We start from the raw sequence: 8,441 nt of genomic DNA, 5'->3' as shown, positions 1-8,441 counted from the left end.
TTCAACATCACATTAAGCTCAAGGAGGGAAGTAAACCTGTAGTGCAGAAGCTCAGGCGGCTAGGAGTAATTCAACAAGACGCCCTACCCAAAGAGGTGAGGAAATTGCTAGAAGCCAGTTTTATCTATCCTCTTGAAGACTCAGAGTGGGTTTCTCCAGTGGTAGTCACACCAAAGAAGCATGGTAAGTGGAGGGTTTGTGTTGATTACAAGCCTCTTAATGCAGCCACAAAGAGGGACCATTTTCCTCTTCCTTTTCAAGACGAAATACTCAATGAGGTAGCAGGACATGAGCGCTACACGGTATGTGATGGCTACTCAGGCTACTTCCAAATTAGTATCGCTGAAGAAGATCATAAGAAGACAACCTTCATCACACCATGGGGATGTTTTGCTTACAGAGTTATGCCTTTTGGTCTCAGTAATGCTCCAGCCACTTTTCAGCGATATGTGACATTTGTTTTTCAGCCATTCTTTGGAAAATCAATCCGTGTTTTTATTGATGACTTTTGTATCTATAGCTCTCGCTCTCTTCATTTGGAGAAAGTTTATGAAGGTCTAGCTAGGCTACAAGCTTTGGGGGGCCAACTCAATGTGGAGAAATGCCACATTGGTGAAAGCAAGGTTACTCTTCTTGGCCATGTGATCTCGGCCAATGGCATTGAAGCTGACCCAAGCAAGGTTCAAGCCTTGCTGGCTTTGACCTCTCCCACCACAACAAAGCAGTTGGTCTCTTTTCTTCAAAAGGTGAGGTATTTGAGTAGGTTCATTCACTTGCTCTCCCAAGTGGTTCTCCCTTTACAACACGTTACCCATCAAGAGATCTTCACTTGGAGTGAAGAAAATGAACAACAATTCAATGAGGTAAAACAAATTCTAGCTTCACTTCCCACCATAGCACCTCGAAAGTGGGACGAGCCATTTTATGTAAACCCTAGTTTGGGCAATGACACACTTGGGGCTGTATTGATGCAAAAGGATCCTCAAACTTCGTTCATGCGTCCTATCTACTTCTCTAGTCGAATGATGACTCCATCAGAAAAGGGATACATGGCAGTGGAGCACATGGTGCTTGCATTAATGTTTTCTACCACCAAATTTTGCTCTTATTTATTGTCTAGACCATTCATAATCTTAACAATGGAAGAAGTATTTCCTTATGTAATGCAGCACATGGATGTTTCTTCTAGGATTTCCAAATGGCTCATAAGGCTGCAAGAGTTTGACTACACAATGCAAGTGGAGAACTCCACAAGGGCCAGTCTAGGAGGTATTCTCACTCATCGCCACTATGAAAAGAAGCTAAAGATAAAGCCAAATGATCAAGATATTACACCCGTACTGGAAGTCCCTAAGGTAGAGGAGGCTCACTCTCTTTTCTTTGATGGAGCCTACAAGAGGAATGTGGACAAAGCTGCAGCAGGCATTGTCATCTTCAACGAGCAAGGGGATAAAGTTTTCTCCATTGGGAATCTCTTGGATTCTCACTCTAACAATGAGGTAGAATATGTAGCCTTAACTCTTGGGTTAGAGTGGTGTGTGACACAGGGCATTCAACGGTTAAATGTATTTGGTGATGCCATGCTTTTAATAAAACAAATACAAGGAACTTGGGCTTGTAAAAATCATAGCTTGCTAGGCCATTTGCGCAAAGTCAAGGAACTTTTAGGGAAATTTCAAGTTGTACAATTACATCATGTCCCTCGAGCAAAAAATCAAGAAGCAGATGCTCTAGCTAGAGAGAAGCTGCAAGATGTTTCAGTGGTGGGTGCTATCAAGTTGAAGCTGCCTCTCTTCTAAGGTAGCGATGTTATGCCTGATATCATGAGTTTCTTGGACACAGGAGAGTGTCCTAAGGATCTTACTAAGGGCCAAAAGAAGTGGCTTGTGCCCAAGGCAACAAAATACCACCTTATCAATGACGGCCTCTACTGCAAGGGTAAGGATCAAATTCTTAGGCATGTACCTCTCTCTAGAGAGATCACTGAAATTATTTCAAGTTGCCATGATGGTGTTTGCGGGGGACACTTTGCACTTGACATCACTAGTAGAAAGATCCTACAAGCCGGGTTTGTATGGCCTAGTCTACATAGGGATGTGCATCATTGGTGTAAAACATGCAAGGAATGTCAAAAGGCAGGGGATAGGAGACTCACATATGAGCCACAGACTCCTATAATCTCATATGGACCATTTGAGAAATGGGGGATTGATGCTATTGGGCCTTTGCCAAGGAGCCAATCACGTAAATTTTATATCATCATGGGTGTGGACTACATGACCAGGTGGGTTGAAGCAGTTTCCACCACCCGGATTACAGCTAAGGAAGTGGCTAAGTTCATATTTGGAAACATTTGTTGCCGTTTTGGCACTCCTCTTGAAATAATTTCTGACAGGGGACCAAGTTTTAGAGGAGACCTTGTAGGAGAGCTAATGGAGAAGTTAGGTATCTCACGAGGACACTCAACTCTCTACTACCCACAATGCAATGGTTTGGTGGAAAAGGTAAATAGTATGATCTGCAAGATCATCACTAAACATGTAAACAATCACAAAAGTGATTGGGACAAGCATCTTATGGCTGCACTTTGGGCTTATCGCACTTCATTTCGCACATCCCTTGGGTTCACACCATATCACTTGGTGTTTGGTAAGGAATCCATTTTACCCATTGAAGTACAATTGGCTAGTCTCAGGGTGCTAGCTGGGCAGGTGGAACGTCCTAATGCTCATCTCCACAACCACATTCTTGATCTAGAGAGGCTTCAACTAGACAGAGAAGATGCTATCAACTATTATGCAGCACAGGCAGAGCAACGTCGACTTACCTTCAACAAGGGACTTAGGGCAAAAGGTCTCAAGAAAGGTATGTTGGTCCTACGGTATGATAATAGGTTTGACACTAGGAAGGATAAAAAGTTTTCACCAAGATGGGAGGGGCCATTTGTCATTAGAAAATGCTACGCCAATGGCAGTTACCGATTGATGGATGCAGATGGTAGGCTCCACAAAACACGTGTCAATGGATGGAGGTTGAAGCAATACTTTTTGAGATTTGATCAAACACCTATGATGGAAATCCCCGAGGAGAGAGACTCCTCCACCTCAATTGAAGAAGAATCAAGTACAACGCTAGAGGCATGAATATCTCTAGCCTTCAGGGGAGGGCTAATGAGGCAAGTTTTTCCATGCATGGGAACCCCCCATATATTTTTGCCCTTTTACCAAAATATTTCCTATTATATAAGTTACTTTTGATTTTTTCTTCCTTTTTCACAAACGTTTTAGCCTTTATTAAATAAATAAAACTTATGCTAATCAATCACGATGTAGCATAAATAAGTAAGCTTTCTTTGTTGATCTCTCTTTTGACCTTAAATATTAAATATATATATTCTAAATTACATTATATATTTTAGTATCTTCTAATATATTTTTCATGTATATATATATTAATCCAACCTACCAAATATTTTATTCACTAGTTTTCATTTTCAAACCTCAACCCCACTTTCAAATTTCAATAATACCTCCATCTAGATGATTGCCAATATTTTCAAAACTCTAGGTCATGTTTTCATACACATGAAGGAGCTCACACTTGAAGGCAAGAGAGAAGTCCACTCAAAGGGGACCACCAAAAGACCTTTGCAGCCACAAATAGTACATTATTTGGCTGAATTTTTTAAGTAGATAAGAACCCCGAATCTGAAGGAGCGTTTAACATGAAAGATGTAGCTCGTGATCTCAACTTTTAGCTCAATTGTTTTCAGAATTTTTGGAGTTATGAACACGGAGATATGATTTTTGTAGTGGACCCCAGTTTTCTCGTGTAATGGTGACACAGGCCATCCCCAATTTTCTTCCCTCTAGAATGGCTATGGTTCTACAAGTCTTCAAGCATGATTACAAGAGACAAGTCTCTTTTAATGAGGTCTTGGCAATTTTAGAGTGATTCTATCACCATTTTTGGAGGATCCATCCTCATCAACAACTATCCACCTTTGACAATCTCTCTTGTAAATTTCTTACCTCTCTCTTCTCTCCCTAACAAGCTTATGTCTAGCCAAAGCTAGACTATTGTAAATATCTCCTATCCTCTACATCCTACCCACATTCTCTCATCTTCTCTCTCTATTGACTCTGGTATTTTAAATAATGAGGAGACAAGATGGGAGCCACAGTCACATGCACCCCATTTTCCTAATCACCAAAGTGGGACACTCACCTCGAATAGAAATATTGCTAAATCCTCCCCTCCTTCCCTATATAAGGAGGCCATGAGAGCTCAAAAACACACACACACACACACACACACACACACACACCTATCCATACACACACCTATCCATACACACTCTTGTGCTACATGCTTGTAGCATGAACCCTAATCACATAATCACAACACCATCATCATCACCATCACCATGCACAAAAGATGAGCACCACACCTCCACACCACTTGTAATTAAGGGTTGAAGGTACAATTTCAAGAAGAAGAAGGGTGGACACACTCATGATATTCCTCGCCATCAACTCCCATCTCTCCATTATGCCTCCTACGATCTTGTCCCCTTCTCATTTTCTTGCCATACACTACCTATTGTATTCATCTTTTGCAAGCAATCAACACACTCCATCTTGGTGCCATACTTTGTGTCTCTTTGGATACATCTCATTGTGAGTATGGTATATGCTTGTTCCTTGCCCTTTTTTTTTTTTGCTTATGTAAAGGTGCGGATTCGCCACCATACACACACACACACACTCTCTCTCTCCCTCTCATATTCCTATCATCTTGCTACTTCCATCTTGAGGTGTGCGGATTCGCCACCTCTTGTATGATAAGTGAGCATACTCGCAAGTTTCCCCTACCTCATTATCTTCCTTACTAACATGCACGAGTAGCAAGCCCATTCTCACTCATTCACCACTCCTCTCACCTTACTCTCCGACCACCCCATTCCACATTTGGGCGTGGATCTTGAAATTGTTTTCCATGGCATGCTTCATTGTGTATATGTATGCGTCCTAGCCGCATATCTTGCTAGGTGGTGCCCCTATTGTGTATCCCCCATGATGAGGCCATTGTGCATAGTCTTGGTGTAGAGGCCACCGGGTCTATTTTTCACTTCCGCCTCTCAGGGGTAAGGGACAATCCCATAGAAAGAGAGAGAGAGAGAGAGAGAGCGTTTGAAGGCAAGAGGGAGAGGATGGTCGGACGATAAGGTCAAAGGGGCACCAAGTGCGGTCGAGTGCGAGGGAGCAAGGATATGAGAGAGGGAAAAGGAGATAACACAAGGGCGGCCAAAGAGGGCGGTGAAAGACCCACTAAAGGAGCAGTCCGAGCATGAGTCAAAGTGACATGAGGGCAAATGAGAGCACTACAAGTGAAGGTCCATCCAAATTGACAAAGGGGTCCAAGCATGCACATGAAAAGGAAATTGGGCAAAGGGGAGAGTTCCCAAGGTAGAAAGAGGGCAAGAAAAAATAAAAATAAAAAAATTCCAAGGGGTAGTAGAGAAATTACTAGTGCAACACTCCCCCCCCCGGCCCTCAAGCACAAATGAAAGAGGTTTAGAAAGCAGGTGAAAGTGAGGTGGCTCCCCCCTTCCAAAAAATGCCAAATTAAGGTGCCATATGGACCAATTAGAAAGAAATTTCCAAAGTTGAAGACCCCCCACTATAAATTAAAAGACATTTTTTTAATGAAATGGGGGCTTTTTTGTGCCGTTTGAAGCCTACAGAGTGGAATTTCTTGGCAAAGGAGTATGCCTGTCAACCCCCTGATAACTTCCTTCCAAGCACATCAAACTTGCAATGATCCGGGCTCAAGCCTGCAAAGTATATGCATGGAGCTTGCTCCTAGCCACAAAAACTGCATGAAATGCACTCAAGAAACACACACAAAGACCATGTTCTCTCTCTCTCTCTCTCTCATGGCCATAGCCATACACACACAGGAAAGCCTATACTATACTAGAGCACACAAGAGAAATGCAAGAATCCCATCCTCTTCTTCATCCTCACTCTCTCCCTCCATAGCTAGGAAGAATTTACACAGAGAGAAGCAAGAAACGATAGAGAGAGAGTTGTGCCCAATCCAAGAGAGTTTGAAAAGAAGCCGTGCATGGGTTGATAAAGAGAAGTTGGTTACAACCTCCTCTAACTCCCCAAATCACACGACCTCTCTCCTTTCCCTTTTTCTTTATTCAAAATTTAAAAATATTACATAACTTTTGAAACCTTAGGATAGGCTTTCATGTGTATACATGGTTTATGGCTTGATATTTTTAAAACTAGAGAGAGTTTTTATGCTTTGGCATTCACAAGTGCGGACCCGCTAAACAAACCAAGTGAATTTACAAGGCGCAATGGATGCAAAATAATATGGCAGCAAGGTTGTACATTGCCATAGATGCCATCAACATAGGGTAAAGTTAATGACTTTCAAATAAAAACCCACATCTTTTAGCCTTTTTGATGATGAAATTGGAGGCTATCACCCCCGTTGTAATTTCTCTTGAAAATGGCCACAGTGATGGCATTGCAAGCTTTATACATTGCCTCTTGAAGTATAATCAAGCCACTATTTCTTTGTTTTGCTATTGTTTCCCCTCCCCCCCTTCTCTTTCTTTTGCTCTTGTGTTTCCTCTCGCGGTGCCGATAGTGTGGATGTGTCTGCCCCCCCGGACCGTCGCTATTTTGTGTGAGAGAATGAGATTGAGCGGCTGTGTGTGTGTGTGTGTGTGTGCAAGGGTAGAGACAGGCCATGGCAGTAAGTGTGCATTGTGTGGTGGACTTGTGGAGTGTGTAAGCATTGGGAAAAGAGTAGGCGGTGTTCTGCTAGTGTAAAGTGTGTTTTTGAAGGTTTTTTTTGAGAGGATAGGGGTGTTGTGCATACCCTGAGCTATAGAAAGGACTTTGTGTTTGTGCTGGGCGTGTTCCCCCATTCCCCGTCTCCACTGTCAGGCATCTCTCCTGTGTGTAGGATGTACTGAAAAGCACTGCAAAGATCAAAGCCAAGCAAGGCCCAAAACTCTAAGAAAAAGCTGGGAGTCAAACCATCCTCACCTAGACAGCTACCACGGGGAAGTGCTCTGAGGGCTGCGTGGAGCTCCTCTAGCTGAAGAGAAAGCTCAGGCCTCTGGCGTATCTACTTAGTCACAAGACAAAGTATCTATGCCCAACACTGATCTCTGCATGCATCTTGACGCTCTGACTGAGGCTCTATTCACAACAGGTCACAATAAAAGTCAGAAGAAACTACATGCATGTTCTCTAGATCTGAAGCAACTGACCTACCGGGCCTCCTCAACTGGCTAACCTTGACATGCACATATCGGGGTCCCACTGTCTCAAAGAAATCCCGTGTCACTCTATCACCAACCTGGGTCCATTAAGATGCCTATCAATGGAAACAAAACTCATGGCATCTCTCCTTTGTGCGCTAGGCTGTCTGGGGGCCTCACAAAGCTAGAATGTTGCCACACATCTGAAACCCATAGAGTCATACATATCCTCTCCAAAGATCCCAATTGAACTCCATGCACAATAGTATAGCTACCTCCAATCCTATCAGAGGGGTCGTCCAACATGTTGAACTCACCCCCAATGAACCATTGCTCTACCTACGACAGAGACTCTACAATCTGAGACCAAAACTCTGCACGTGCATTCGTCACATTGGATGCATAGATGTTCAGGAAGCCCAAGAGGCAACCCTGAACCTACATAGTAATCCACTGAACCCTGCCAGGCACAATAATCCCTCTTTCCACAATGGCTTGCTGCCAAGGGTCCACAATAGTCATACATACGCCTCCTTGGATGCAACCAGGTCCAAATGCATCTGAGAAAAATGTCTCATATTGCCCACAGAACACAACGTCTAATGCGGCTCTCACAAATATGATGCTCATGTAGCAAAAGAAGATCAATCTCTCCTCCTACAAGGCATCACTGAAGCTCTGGACACAGTCGGCCCCTTTGTAGTCGCTTAAATTGGGGCCCACATAATCCTGCACGTTCCATGAGACGATCCTCATGGGGAGCAAGAGAGAACTGATACTGTAGCAGTAGCTAACCGTGCTATCTTTGAGGCAAGCTTGGATGGGGAGTAATCTGCATCCGAGCGTCCCTGAGATAGGCGTGATTGCAAAGAGTTTGTAGCCCAAGCCCAAGAAGAACGATCCATACGCAAGGCAACCTCTTCTGTCCAAGAGTCCTCATGTATGTGTACATAACATGGCGGGCTCTGCGTGTCAGCAAAGAAGTGAACCACAATGTGTCTACATCCTGCTGAGTCATGAGGCATCACTAAAAACGTGGCCAATGGCCACAGAGTCCGAACCAAGTCTATAACCCCTAGGTCTCAAGACCATGCAATGAGAGAATTTGAGGGCCTATGCCTGCAACCACTCCAACACTGACTCTAAAGTC

Source organism: Adiantum capillus-veneris, chromosome 7 (assembly GCF_014529385.1).
Source record: "Adiantum capillus-veneris isolate H3 chromosome 7, ASM1452938v2, whole genome shotgun sequence".
NCBI lineage: Eukaryota > Viridiplantae > Streptophyta > Polypodiopsida > Polypodiales > Pteridaceae > Adiantum > Adiantum capillus-veneris.
The sequence above is the reverse complement of the archived record's forward strand: the minus strand, read 5'-3'. Positions refer to the sequence as shown.